Source organism: Lepus europaeus, chromosome 14, assembly GCF_033115175.1.
Source record: "Lepus europaeus isolate LE1 chromosome 14, mLepTim1.pri, whole genome shotgun sequence".
Classification (NCBI taxonomy): domain Eukaryota; kingdom Metazoa; phylum Chordata; class Mammalia; order Lagomorpha; family Leporidae; genus Lepus; species Lepus europaeus.
The window spans coordinates 57,959,494-57,975,740 of record NC_084840.1 but is presented as its reverse complement, the minus strand read 5'-3'; positions in this window follow the sequence as shown (position 1 = coordinate 57,975,740).

The following is a 16,247-nucleotide window of genomic DNA, read 5'->3' as shown; positions in this document are numbered from 1 at the left end:
AAGATTGTTTCTTCACAATCCAAATCACTTCTGCAGTAAACACCAGCTGGGAGTCCTCCTCCAATTCATTCCTAACACTGCCTACCTGGAGACAGCCTCAGAGTTGACAGGTTAAAGTCTAGTCCCACCCTCTACTCCAAAGGTCATTCAGGAAGACTGGGCCTCCAGAACTTCTGATTAATCTGCCGTAATCAAACATTCCCACAACTTCCGTCTTAGGTTTGATCAAATTACTGGAACTACTCGCAGAACTCAAGGAGACACAATGTTTATGAGTTTATTACAAAGCATATTTGCAAAGCACACAGATAAACAGCCAGGTGGAAGAGATGTGTTGGGCAAGAAATTTGAGAAGGGGGGACAGCATTTACATGTACTATCCAGGCCCTCCACCCTCCAGGAAACTCCACAAGTTGGGCCATTTTGAAGTTCATCAGAATTCAGTCCTTTGGGCTTGTTGATGCCTGATGATGTAGGTGTGATTGACTACCTCATTGGCTTCAACTTCATTCACTCTTCCTCTCCAAGATTGTGTGGGAAGGTGGAAAGTCCTCACTCTCTAATCATGCCTTGGTCTTTTTTTTATGACCAGTTCATCCAGTTGACACCAATAAACTTAGCAGCATACGAAAGACACGGATCCTTCTGGAGGACAGTAGGTCAGGAAACTAGACTAAAATCACATACTTCACAATAGCAGAGACCTTTCACTAACCCTTTCTTTCCCAAGATAAATGCATTTCTTACTCTTAAAGGAAAGTGAACATAGCATTTTTTTCGTATTGTAAAATAATGATATAGACAAAGAAAATATTAAATGCTGGACATTGGAAAATAAAAAATAATTTATGGATAACTGGAAATATATATACTCTAAAACTTGTGTGTCTATCACTTTTACTCACCATTATAACATAATCATTATCCAAGATTCCATTGCATTTTGTTCCATTGTCTATATATTTTTTCAAATATCTTTATTATCTGTGTCAAGAGCTAATTGATTTCTGGTGTTTATCAGTTTATATAGTAATTTATTGAAGACTTTCCATACATCTTTGAGGACATCAGATAATTTTTATTTTATAAATTTCTATAAGAAACATAAGGATTTTAACTAAAGATTATAGAATATTTATATAAATTATGTCCCTTTTGCTGTATGGTGGAAAATACTGGAAAAACAGAATGCTACCATTAGGCTTTCTTCCATTTACTTGATTAGTAGGTGGGTAAAATAGTTCATATGTTTTTATGTTTATGTTTAAACAATGTGGATGATTAGTTTATTCACGGTCTTTCATAAATGTTTATGGTGATGTTTCACCATTTTTAATTTGAATAAGTATCAGATTTAAGAATAATACCTTAAGTAATAATTTATAAACCTTCAAGATTTATGTGATAAATCGGATGCTTATACATAATTTGATATAGTTAGTCACAATGTTTATATATCATCAAATACAATTTGCATTTTGTTCCTATAATATATGAATTTCAAATAGTAAACATGATACCTGGAATATGTACTACATATCTAAGTACTGGAATATTGCATGGGTCATATTTCAAGAGTATTATAAATTTATAAGTATGATACATAAAATGCATTACTTTGAAATAGTTTTGCAAATATTTTTCTAATTTGTTTTGTTTTGTTTTTTGTTGTCGTTTTGTATTGTAATTTATTCCCAGAAACCCTTTATTTAAGGTATACAAATTACACACATTTTATAAATACAAATTTAGGAACACAGTGATACTTCCAACCCTACCTGCCCTCCCACCAACACTTCTACCATTCTTCCTCCTCCCTTTCCTAGTCCCATTCGTATTTTTTACTAAGATGTATTTTCAATTAACTTTATACACATAAGATTAGCCCCACACTAAACACAGAGCTCAACAAATAGTATAAAAAAAAAAAATTCTGTCCCTCAACAGTCCAGACTATGGCTGTCCAAAGTCATCGCATCTCAAAGTGTTAATTTCACCTCTCTAGAGCACCTTTTAGGTACTCTATTAGTTACCACAGATCAGGGAGAACAATTGATATTTGTCTTTTGAGACTAGCATATTTCACAAAGTACAATGTTTTCCAGTTGCACCCATTTTGTTGAAAACAACAAGGATTTCTTTTTTTTTTTTTTAACACTATGTAGTATTCCATGGTGTACATATCCCATAATTTCTTTATCTAGTCTTCAGTTGATGGGCATCTGAGTTGATTCCATATCTTAGCTGTTGTGAATTGAGCTGCAATAAGCATGGGTGTACAGATAACTCGTTCATATGCTGATTTATTTTTCTTCAGGTAAATTCCCAGGAGTGGGATGGTTGGGTCATATGGTAGGTCTATATTCAGATTTCTGAGGTATATACGTACTGTCTTCCACAGTGGCTGTAACAGTTTACATTCCCACCAACAATGGATTAGGTACCTTTTTCCATGCATCTTCACCAGCATTTGTTTATTTTTGTATGAAAGCCATTCTAACTGGGGTGAGGTGAAACCTCACTGTGGATTTGATTTGCATTTTCCTGATGATAATGATCTTGAGCATTTTCTCATGTGTCTGTTGGCCTTTTGGATTTCCTCTTTTGAAAAATGTCTGTTTAAGTCCTTTGCCCATTTCTTAACTGGATTGTTTGGTTGTTGTTGAGTTTCTTGAGTTCTTTGTAGATTCTGGATATTAATCCTTTATCAGTTGCATAGTTTGCAAATAATTTCTCCCATTCCGCCAGTTGACTCTTCACTTTGCTGTTTCCTGTGTAGTGCAGAAGTTTATGAGTCTGATGTAATTCAATTTGTCAATTTTGGCTTTGATTGCCTGTGCTTCTGAGGTCTTTTGCAAGAACTCTTTGTCAATGCCAGTGTCATGCAGGGTCTCCCCAGCATTCTCTAATAATTTGATGGAATCGGGCCATAGATACAGGTTTTTGATCCATTTTGAGTGGATTTTTATGTAAGGTGTAAGGTAAGGATCTTGCTTCATACTTCTGCATGTGGAGATTCTGTTTTCCCAGCACCATTTGTTGAAGAGACTATCCTTGCTCCCAGGATTGATTTAGCTCTTTTTTCAAAGATAAGTTGTTATAAATGTATGGATTGATTTCTGGAGATTCTGTTATGTTCCATTGGTCTCTCCATCTCTTTTTGTACCACTAATGTTTTGTTTTGTTTTGTTTTGTTTTTTGACAGGCAGAGTGGAGAGTGAGAGAGAGAGAGAGAGAGAGAGAGAGAGAGAGAGAGAGAAAGGTCTTCCTTTGCCGTTGGTTCACCCTCCAATGGCCGCCGCGGCCGGCGCGCTACAGCCAGTGCACTGCGCTGATCCAAAGCCAGGAGCCAGGTGCTTCTCCTGGTCTCCCATGCGGGTGCAGGGCCCAAAGACTTGGGCCATTCTCCACTGCACTCCGGGCCACAGCAGAGAGCTGGACTGGAAGAGGGCCAGCTGGGACAGAATCCGGTGCCCCAACTGGGACTAGAACCCCGTGTGCAGGCGCAGCAGACGGAGGATTAGCCTATTGAGCTGCGGCGCTGGTCTGTACCACTATGTTTTGAAATTAGTATTGTAATGCCCCCAGCTTTGTTTCTGTTATTTGACTGCTTTAGCTATTTGGTGTCTCCTGTGTTTCCATATGGATTTCAGCATCATTTTTTTCTGTATTTTAGAAGAATGTCCTTGGTATTCTTATTGTATCACACTGAATTTCTAAATTCCTTTCAGAAGTATGGATATTTTGATAATATTTGTTCTTCCAATCCATGAACATGGAAGATTTTTCCATTTTTTGTGTTTTTTCTATTTCTTTCTTTAATGTTTTATAAATTTCAATGTAGAGATCTTTGATGTCATTCGTTACATTTATTCTAAGGTACTTAATTTTTATAGCTATTGTGAATAGGATTGATCTTAGAAGTTCTATCTCAGTCGTGGTATCTTCTGTGTATGCAAAGGCTATTGATTTTTATGTGTTGGTTTTATATCTTGCCACTTTACCAAACTCTTTTATTAGTTCCAATAGTCTCTTAGTGGAGTCTTTTGGATTCTCTATATGGACTCATGCCATCTGCCAATAGGGATAGTTTCTTAAATAGCTGTTTAATTGATTCATAGGGTTTTTATATATTCATTTTCAAACTTTTACATATTTAAAGATAATTTTATATTTTGCTCTTCGGCAGTCTTCAAAATTTTCCAACTCAAATATCTTATAAACATTTATATTTTTCTGTTAGTTATATCACTGATTTTTATTTTTCTTAACATTTATTTTTGGAAATTAGTTGCTGTTAGCTAGGTAGTACCTACAAATTTGTTGTTACAATAGTATTTATAAAAAGTTGTCTCCACTATTGTTAAATCTTATGTACACTTGTGTTCATTTCTGGGATATTTTTTGTATTCCATTTCTATCTGTGCTGCAATTCTACAGTATTGACATTTGTTGCTTAACACATATTTAGTATCTTGAAGGAAGAGTATTCAGCATAGCAGTTATAGATGTTTCTTGGGATGTCTGCATCCTGTATTGGAGTGCCTTGGTTCAATTTTCTGCTTCCCTACCCAAAAGCTCTAGCTTCCTGCTAATGTGCATGCTGGGAATTAGTGGTGATGGCTCAATAGATAGATCCCTGCCACCCACACGTGAGTCCCTGATTGAGTTCCAGAATCCTGGTTTTGGCCCAGAACACCCCAACTGCTGTGATTATTTGTGAAGTGAACCAGAGGATGGAAGTATTGGCTTTCTCTCTTTCTCTATTTCTGAATTTCAAACAGATTAAACAATTTTTTAAATGTGTGGTTTGAATTTCCACTAAGTATCTGCATCAATTCAAGGTGAAAAAAAAAATGGGAAAAAAAGTATACTCTAGGGGGCCAGCACCATGGCTCACTTGGTTAATCCTCCCCCTGTGGCACAAGCATCCCATATGGGCACCGGGTTCTAGTCCTGGTTGTTCCTCTTCTAGTCCAGCTCTTTGCTGTGGCCCGGGAGGGAAGGGGAGGATGGCCCAAGTGCCTGGATCCCTGCATCCACATGGGAGACCAGGAGAAGCATCTGGCTCCTGGCTTCGGATCAGCGCAATGCCAGCCGTGGCGGCCATTTGGGGAGTGAACCAACGGAAGGAAGACCTTTCTCTCTGTCTCCCTCTCTTACTGTCTAACTCTACCTGTCAAATAAAAAAAATGTACTCTGGTTGTGCCCTGTTTACATCTGAAATGCAAAACTGATTTCCTGAGAAAGATGAGAGTTGGAAGAAAATTGGGTGGTTATGAATTATTATAAACTTGAAATCATAAGCAGTTTTCCAAAAGTAAGCTAAATATGCTTTTCAAGCTCTAAGTTGTAAAATAGCAGCTAGGAATGGAAGAATAATAGAATAAAATAAATAAATAGGGGCCAGCATTGTGGCATAGCAGGTAAAGCCGCCGCCTGCAGTGCCAGCATCCCATATGGGCGCTGGTTCAAGTCCCGGCTGCTCCACTTCCAATCCAGCTCTCTGCTATGGCCTGGGAGAGCAGCAGAAGATGGCTCGGATTCTTGTGCCACTGCACGTGTGTGGGAGACCCAGAAGAAGCTCCTGGCTCCTGGCTTCAGATCGATGCAGCTCCGGACATTGCGGCCAATTGGGCAGTGAACCAGTGGACGGAAGATTCTTTCTCTCTCTCTTTCTCTCTCTCTCTCCCTGTCCTTCTCTCTCTGTGTAAGTCTGACTTTCAAATAAATAAATAAATCTTTAAAAAAATTAAAAATAAATAAATATTAAGAATAAAATATAAACAGAGTTATAACTATTTTTTTTCAAGATCTATGTTCTGGACTCAAACCTATTCTCTTTCTTTGTAAACAGAATGAATAAAAAACTGTCAGGAAATTACCAGGTTGACAGTATGTGTGTGGGGAAGGGCTGTGGATATCTGTATGCAAAGGGGGAAACAATTATTAGCAAGGAAATATTTAGCTCTAATATGCCTTTTTCATACAATTACATCAAAAAGTATTGCATCCAAATATCCAATACAAGGATGAACTATATACACTTCAAAATTTTTAAAGAAAACTAATAATGCATTTTTTAAATTTAATTAAGGAACATTTTCTTTAAAAGCTATAAAAGACAAAATTAAATTGTGTTATTAAAATTAAAAAAACTATTCATTAAATTTCTTGAAAGTGAAGATATTTATAATGTATAATAAGTAGTATATTCGTTTCCAGGGTATACTTTGAAACTACTTCAAATTAATAAAATAGGCAAAAACATAAAAACATTATCTCTATGAAAGTTAATAGTATGCAAGAATAAGTATACAATTTATTTAACTTTAGTAATAATCAAAAATGTTAAATGATTGTCAAATAATATTTTAAATATTTATTTTAAAATAAAAAGTGTGGTAGTACTAAATGTGGCAGATTTTGTAGTCACAGAAATCATTATACAATGCCACAGGGGGTCTACTTTGGAATCCGCAGCACAGAGATTTTTTTTTTTTAAATTTTTGACAGGCAGAGTGGACAGTGAAAGAGAGAGAGAAAGAGACAGAGAGAAAGGTCTTCCTTTACTGTTGGTTCACCCTCCCATGTCCGCCAAGGCCCGCGTGCTGCAGCCGCTGCACCGCGCTGATCCGAAGCCAGGAGCCAGGTGCTTCTCCTGTTCTCCCATGGGGTGCAGGGCCCAAGCACTTGGGCCATCCTCCACTGCACTCCAGGGCCATAGCAGAGAGCTGGCCTGGAAGAGAGGCAACCGGGACAGAATCTGGCACCCCAACCGGGACTAGAACCCGGTGTGCTGGCACCACTAGGCAGAGGATTAGCCTGTTGAGCCATGGCACTGGCTGCACCATAGAGATATAACCATAATCTAGCATTATGGAAAAGAAATCATACATATATACCAGGAGATACACACAGCAAAGCTCATCATAGTATTGTTATAAGAACTGCAAACAATAAGTTACATCAGTGAGAAGATGGATAAATTAGCTGTGGTATATTTCTCCAAGGAAGACTCTGATCACAGAAACTGAATGAACTAGAGCTATATGAACTAGAGTTTTCTTTATACAAGGTTTAAAACAGGAAAACCAATATTATAATAAGTGATAATGCATGCATTTTCAATTAAGACTCATTTTGACTAAATGCATAGAAATTGAAACATATAATATTAATTTCTGATAGTGGTGGCCCCTCAAGGAGGTGATGGGGAGGTGAATAAGCATTGAACATTTCATGTTGCTGGTGTGTTTTCATCCTAAAACTGTCTATCCTGTTATAAAACTTGTTTACCTAACCTATCTGGAATCCCTCTGTTTTCATAACATTCTCCCCAAGCACCATTTATACCAGTTGGAAAATCCACCTGGCCCCCTAAGAGCCAAGTCTTGAGGAGTAACTTCCTCTGTGTTTCTCAGAAAAAGAGCAGAAGTGTCATTTTGCTCACCCCCATGCCAACCAGCACCTTATTTTACTGAAAAGCTGAATGTCAAAGGCTTGGAATATTATGGTTTCCATTCCCCACACTCTGCTGCTTATCCTGATTGTGTCTCCACCCCTCAATCCTATATAACCTTTGCCTGCTTAATTGTTTCCAGCACTTGCTTTAGAGGCTCCCTTCCCTATCAGTAAGCATGAGCCTTCCATCCTTTCACAGATCCCTGATTGGAAAAACAAAAACTAAAACAAAAACTCTTTATATATTTTATATCCTAATTCTTTTATAATTAATAGATATAACTTTTTAAAGAAAGGGGTAAGCTAATACATCCTTCTCAGCCACTTTTTCTTCTTGTGGAAGGAGCTGTGTTTAAAAAGGATAGATTTGGGGGCCAGCGCCGTGGCACACTAGTTAATCTCCACCTGCAACGCCAGCATCCATTATGGGTGCAGTTTCTAGTCCTGGTTGCTCCTCTTCCAGTCCAACTCTCTGCTGCGGCCTGGGAAAGCAGTAGAAGATGGCCCAAGTGCTTGGGCCCCTGCATCTACATGGGAGACCGGGAAAAAACTCCTGGCTCCTGGCTTTGGATCTGTGCAGCTCTGTCTGTTGTGGTCATTTTGAGTCAACCAATGGAAGGAAGACCTTTCTCTCTGTCTCTCTCTCTCGCTGTCTGTAACTCTATCTGTCCAGAATTTCTTGAGCCGAGGTGATCACCTTGGTTTCATTCTATTCCACAGACAAGTAATACAATGTTGCTGCTCAGAAAGCTGTTGATGTACTAGCATAAGAAGGCAGCAGATGTTTTCCCTGAGGGTTGAGCTTGGACAGATAATTCAAATTCAAATTTCTTTTCTAAGGCTGCAGAGCTACCTTTAAGTTTTCCTGTTTCCCTACTACCAGACTTTTTCTATGGTATACTAGCAGTGGAAAAGCAATGCAGAAGAGACAGCAGGGGATTTATCTCTTTAGTCTGGAAATCTAAGAGTGGGGGAAAATGTTTAAGCTTTAATAATCTTGATGTCTGCAACAGAAATGTGATAGATTAGAACGATGTGCAAATGAGAAACTGAATTAATGCCCATGCAATATTCACTGTCAGTAGATTCAGTTCTAAAAACATTTCTTACGGTGCTGTTCACTGCATTTTATTGTTGAATACTGTCCGCTCCAGATGAAACATGTTGAAGTGCGAAATGGTCAATTATACTGGATGAACAAAATTGCTTAGATGAAAACTTGTTCAACTATGTGGATGGCTCTTGGGTTTGCAGTTCTCTTTATCTCCGTTGGGGGGGGGTGGAGTTCTAGGGAGTAGAAGAAAGATTTGGCACTTTAGGAAGAGGACTTTGTGAACTAATTCACAGTTATCAAGACCAAAAAGACCTCATCAGTCAATTGCATGGCAAGTTGTTTAAAACCATTTTCACATCAAAGATTTCATAACTTTCCCACTTTGCAAGTTCTTTTTGAAATTTGACGATTTGTAAGGTAGATCTTACAGGAATTTTCTCTTAAACTCTCTGGGAAATTAATTTAATCCTGAAAATACTCTCAACTATTGATATTGATGAAAATAGATTCAGCAGGGAATATCAAGAATGTAATTTTAAATGGTTTGTAAACATAGCCCAGAATCTTGAAATACCTAAATACCTGTCACACTTTAATACGTATGCTGCATTTACTGAAACATCTTTTATAAAATCTGCAATTATAGAATTGACTGAGTATATCATTGAGTATCTTCATTAAGACTCTCTTGATGATGGCGGTATTAATAAATACCTCTCTCATAGTGTGTCAACGATAATTCTGGAGTTTTTATGTCTTTTAGATCCTAGCAAATGTCAGTTTCTGATAGTGTAGATTGATATTTTCTAATACATTTGTAAGCAAGTAGTCTTTTCTCTGAGCTAATTTTACCCAAGCTTTGGAAGTAAATGAACTTTCTCCTTGTAAGTATCTTACTCATTTTTTTAAGATGTATTTATTTATTTGAAAGCCAGAGTTACAGGGAGAGAAGGAGAGACACGAAGAGAGGGAGAGAGATCCTCTATCCACTGATCCACTCTCTCCAAATAGCTGTAATTACTGGAGCTCGGCCAGGTCAAAGCCAGGGGCCGGTAGCCTCCTCCAGTTCTCTCGTGTGGGTGCAGGGACCCAAGGACTTGGGGATTTGGGCCATACTCTGCTGCCTTCCCAGATGCATCAGGGGGATCTAAATTGGAAGAGGAGCAGCCGGGACTTGAACCGGTGCTCATATGGGATGCCGGTGTCACAGGAGGCCACTGAACATGCTGTTGGCACATCACTGGCCCCTTTTATTCATTCTTAATAATCTGGCTTCCTTCAGATACCACCAGTAAAAAACATTTGTGCAGTTCAGTGGCCAGGAAAACTAAAAATGAAAAACTTTATGCAAATCATTATTATCATCTCTTGACTGTTCCGAAAGAGATTCGTGAGCAAGCACCAATGGCAGACAGCGATGCCCTTTCAAATGTGTTGACTGGTGTGGTTAACCTGTTAAGATCCAGACCTGCTACCATGAGGTAGGGAAGATTCTTTCAGTAAACAGGTATACATGAGAAATGGAGGCTTGAAAAGATGAAGAGAGGGAGGAAGAGGCAGAGAGAAAGACACACACTCACACACACAGGCAAATATTAGAGTTCATCAGTAGCTATACTCATTGTATTTGTAATGTAGTTACTTGTGGACTCCATGGCCCTCTTAGGGCCAGCACACACAGAACTTATTTTGAGCTCTTACCTAGTCATTGTCCATCTCAGGATACCCATCTCAAATAAAACTGTACTTCAAAAAGTTTGTGGAAAAGATAGAATTAAAAGAGTTTTGTTATGGCAAAAAAAAAGTTTGAAATCCATGCATAAATTCTTCACAGTGTGCATTTTCCATGAAATTTTGGTACAGCTATTGCGTTCGTGGATCTCAAAAACAATTTTGCACCTGAATAAAATTATCCTTTAATTCCATTTTCCATAAACTAGTTGAAGCATCCTATTTTAGGTGTCCTTAAGCAATTAGTGTCATGGTGAATTTACCCAGGTTTGGGGGAAAAAAGAAAATATTTTGTCACTTTCTGCCCATATTGTTTGTGGACAGGGATAAAGGAAATACATCAGGCTTGTTTCCTTGGGATGCTGAGACTGTCTCTGCAGAAATTTTCTTTGCATTTCAAAGTTACTCACACATTGCATTGGTGACTTAATTTTTCTTCAGCTCAGAAAAGAATACTTGTTGAAATATAGGATTCATACTAATTTGATAAAAATGGAAATCTTTATTTAAAAAGCCAATGTTTAAAAGCTGTAATTAAAAGTAAAAATTAAAAAATAATTTTGAGTTAAGGTGTGGTTTTTCTATTTATAATTTCTGAAAGTATATCTACCATTTATCTCTATTCATGAGAGACTTTGTTGTATTTATTAAACTATATACCTTGAATTTTGACAACTGTGTTTTGAACATGAAGATAGTAGTCTAGTTCTACTAGAAAATAACATTTCTACTCATCTAAGACCACCCTCTAGGTTTAACAATTTTAGATATTTTTAAAAGATTTTATTTATTTATTTGAGAGGTAGAATTACAGACAGTGAAAGGTAGAGACAGAGAGAAAGATCTTCCTTCCGTTGGTTCACTCCCCAGATGGCCACAATGGCCAGAGCTGTGCCGATCCAAAGCCAGGAGCCAGGTGCCTCCTCCGGGTCTCCCATGCGGGTGCAGGGGCCCAAGGATTTGGGCCATCCCCTACTGCTTTCCCAGGCCAAAGCAGAGAGCTGGATTGGAAGAGGAACAGGCAGGATTTGAACCGGGGGGCCCATATGGGATGCTGGTGCCGTAGGCGGAGGATTAACCTACTACACCACGGAGCCGGCCCCACAATTTTAGATATTTTAAAGTAGAAAATTATATTGTGAAACTCAATATGGGTTCTACTTCAGGAAATAGCTAATAAATTTTTATGATAGCTCATAGGGCCTGTTTGAATAAAATATATTTCTGAAACGTTCATTTTACCACAGAATTAAAATTTCCAGTAAATGCCTAGTTGTATAGAAGAGTCAATAAACTCACACACTATGGAATAAAATGTGGGGCGAAAGTTACTGTCAAAGCAAAACATGTCTGCTGCTATCAAAGAAAGGTAAATGGATGCCAGATAGCAAACACAACAGTCTAACCAGAGCCTTGATAACAGTTTTACCTGCCATACTCCTGTGCCTGCGTAAAGCATGAGGGAGAGAAAAGCTTGCCAAAAACAAAAGCAAAAGAAAAAAAAAAAAAAGAATTGGACAAGATTCTTTACTCATGCCACACCCCCACTTATTGTACCCCATTCTCCATCTGACCAAGATCTTGAAAGACAAAGAAAATCTTGCTTTTCTGAAGAGTGACAAAAATAAATGAATGGCCAAACCTTTTTTGACATTTAATATGACATTTTCTGTGTTTTAGTTTACTCTTCTTTGATGCAAGATGACAATTGTTATTGCCAATAAATTTCCATTTATCTGTATCTCCAAAAATGGGTCGTCATCAGTTCACTGCTTATTATCTAAATGAAGAGAAATCCACACAGTAAGAAAAGGACAATGAATCATAAAGTATAGAGATAATGCAACTTTGGCTTCAGTGGTCAGTGACAGCATGTATTTAAATGTCACTAAATAGCTTTTAGTGACCAAAAACTAACATGTCCAACACAGTTCTGAGTTTAAGGACTGGCTTGAAATGGAGTCACAAATAATTTGCGAAATATTTGGAGAAAAGCACCTAAGAATCTCAAGCAAAAACATAAACTTCAGTTTTTTAATAGAAAGTTTTAAAAAGTAGTTAGTTTCATTTATGACTATTAATTCTCTTTTTAATTCTTGAGTTCCTGGGAACCTGATTATCCAAAAAATTTCTAATTATTATGCTGTTTATATATCAAATAACACAGACCTTGCATTCTTATGGTCGCATTTCCAGCTAAATGATGGCTAAATAGGTCAGAGCCCTCTGAATGACTAATGTCTAGGACAAGTTCAGAGAAAGTGGGTGAAATAAAGGGAAAACAGCAGGACAGAAATAAATGAAGTAAAGAAGACCACAATAGAATTGCCTTTGTAAAGAATAATTAAACTCCAAGCTCTTCACCCAAGTATAAGAGAGTAGACATAATTAACAAATTCTACAGACAAATGGGGGTCTAACTACAGAGCAAAAGATGTTCATATAAGGCAACAGGGAGAGCACATTTATCTCAGTAATTTTAATGTTTAGATCCTTTTTCTAAATAAAACAAATAGCCAATATTTACCCCAGACACCATCTGTTTTATGACACTGAAGGAGTTTTTAGATGCAGGACATTTAGTAATAAAACTGCAAAAATCTAGGGGAAAACTACAAGGAATTGGATATTCTAACTAATCAGAACAAATATTAGAATTTTATATATCTGTTTAGATAAAACACTTTAATTCTTAAAGATTTATTTATTTAGTTGGAAAGCAGAGTTTACAGAAAGAGAGAGTGAGAAACACAAAGGGAGCAAGAGATCTTCTACCCATTGGTTCACTCTCCAAATGGTTAAAATGAACAAGTCTGGAATGATGCAAAGCCAGGAGCCAGAAGCCTCTTTCTGGTCACCCACATAGGTAAAGGGGTCCAAGGACTTGAGCCATCTTCTGCTGCTTCCTCAGGTGCATTATACAAAGCTGGATCAAAATGGAGCAGCCAGGACTGGAACCAGTATCCATAAGGGATGCTTGTGTCACAACAGTGGATTTACCCACTATGCCACAATGCTGGCCCCAAAATACTTTACTTCAAACTGTATTAGGCCAATAGAATTAAAGTTCAGTTTTACCAAACCTTCAAGAAATTGTCTTTATTTGACAAAATTATTTTTATTTTATTCTTGGAAAGAGGAAAACAGAATTCTTGTTAACTCATTTATTAACTAAGCAGTGGAATGTATGGAAAACATGGGAAAGGAGAGAATAAGGAATCATTAGATCAACTTCACTTCAAACATTAATGTGAAAGTCCTAAAGACATAATAATTTTTGAAGCTACTAGTTATATATATATATATATATATATGATGTAAAATAAATCTTAAAGGATAAGTTACATCAGATACTTTATTACTATAATTTACCATGCTAGACTAAATGAAATTTATTATCAATCCAATATGTGCAGAGAAAGCATTTAAGTTGTATGATTATTTGGAAAAAACCTCTTGGCAAACTAGAAACAAAAGGGACTTACCATACCTGAAATTTCTCCTGTCAAACATTTATTAATAAATATTTATATTTGTAAAATATTATAGGAATTAGCATTAAAGTCAGGAATAGTGTCATTTCAAACATTATAATGATGGTCCTAACAATGTATTTTGATGTTTAAACATATAAGGTATGAGAGTAGGAGATAACAGTATTCTTAAACAAGAGATGAAAATAAGTGTAAGAAATTCTGTATAAAAGAAAAAGTGGGAGACGGTGCTGAGGTATAGTGGGTAAAGCCCTGACCTGCAACGCCAGCATCCCATATGGGAGGTTGTTCAAGTCCCTGTTGTTCCATGTCTGATCTAGCTCCCTGCTAATGCACACGGGAAAGCAGTGGAGAATAACCCAAGTTCTTGGCCCCTGCACTCACGTTGGGAGATCCACAAGAAGCTACTGGCTCCTGGCTCCTGGTTTCAGCCTGTCCCAGTTCCAGCTATTTGGGGAGGGAACCATAAGACGGAAAACTTCTCTCTCTGTCTCTCCATCTCTCTCTCTCTGTAACACTGCCTTTCAAACAGTGAAAGAATAAATCTTTTTAAAAAAGAAAAAGTGATTCAAGACTGTGAAAGAATTCTGTAGTAACTGCAAACAAAGTTGAACTAGGGAATTCAACAGTGCTATGGCATACCAGCAATAACTATTTAGAATATTTGAAAGAAAATATATTCAATGTAAAACAGCAACAAGAATTTAAATTCCTAGCCAGCGCCGTGGCTCAACAGGCTAATCCTCCGCCTTGCGGCGCCGGCACACCGGGTTCTAGTCCCGGTCGGGGCACCGATCCTGTCCCGGTTGCCCCTCTTCCAGGCCAGCTCTCTGCTGTGGCCAGGGAGTGCAGTGGAGGATGGCCCAAGTGCTTGGGTCCTGCACCCCATGGGAGACCAGGAGAAGCACCTGGCTCCTGCCATCGGAACAGCGCGGTGCGCCGGCCGCAGCGCGCTACCGCGGCGGCCATTGGAGGGTGAACCAACGGCAAAAGGAAGACCTTTCTCTCTGTCTCTCTGTCTCACTGTCCACTCTGCCTGTCAAAAAAAAAAAAAAAAAAAGAATTTAAATTCCTTAGAAATAAATATAATACCTGTACGTGATACCAAAAGCAAATTATCAAATCAAATTCTTGTAAATTAAGACTCAAATAAAAAAAGAAAAATTCGAAGATTTTAGAAGAAATTATATAATTATATAATTATTTTTGGGATAAGAAATCATCTCCTTAAAAAGACAAAAAGAGGCTGGCAGTGCGGTGTAGCAGCTGAAGCCACCGCCTGTGATGCTGACATCTCACATAGCACTGATTCAAATCCTAGCTGCTCTTCCTCTGATCCCACTCCTTGCTAATGCAGATGGGAAATTAACAGGAGCTGGCTCAAGTGCTTGGGCCTCTGCACCCATGTAGGAGATTCAGATAAAACTTCTGGGTCCTGGCTGAGTCCTGGCTATTGTGGTCTTTTTGGGTGTGAACCAGATGGAACATCTCTCTCTGTGACTCTCCTCCTTTCTCTAACTCTGACTTTCAAATAACAAATAAATCTAAAAAAGAGAAATAGAAAGAAATACACTCATAGACACACAACACAAAACCTTGGATAAAAACAGATAAATTTGATCACTTTAAAACTGACTAAATTGCTAACAAAAAATGCAAACATTGAAGGCTCAAACTGAAGAAAATATCTCAATGTATGATAATTACAAAATGATAATAAGGAGGTATAAAACTACATGCCAATAAATAAAAACTAGCCTAAAACAATCAAAATATTAATATAAATTCTCTGGGAGCTTAAATAGACACAAACAAGCCCTGAAAGGTAAATTAAAAACAACAATGAAAACAGTTTAGCTTTTATTAGATTAGCCAAGATGTCTGACACTGGCTATCTTTGTTAAGAACATGTAAAGAAGTTACTCTCATTTGCTGGTGGAAAGATAAGGTGGTAGCACTGCTGGGACTCAATTTTATGCTTTCCTTTGACAAGGAATCTACTTCTGTACATACACCTAAGGAGAAATGATTAAGAACGTCGAAATTAGAGCTACTTATAGATTTGAAAGCTAACTCAAATCCTTAAGAGATTAAACGCTCTGATGCTTAATAGATAAAATGTGTCAGAGAGATATAAGAAACTATGTGATAATCAATAGGTGTGAACTAAATGTTCATGTATTAACAATAAAAAAATCTTAGGAACAACCAAAATGATTTAAATAATCATGTTCAGTATTTCAAATTGTGTAATAGACATAATGTTAAGGGATTGAACAGGAATATTAACTCTTATGTTTCCAGGAATGCACCTGTATGTATATACTTACTGTATAACTTCAGGATTACAAAGAATACATAACTTTAGGGTATTATTTACCTATAGGAACAGAATGAGAGGCTGGGTGTGTATGTACAAAATGAACTTTAAGTCTATTTGGACTATTTTATTTCTCAAAATTTAAAGCAAATAAGGCATAATGTACCATCATACCTTAAGTACA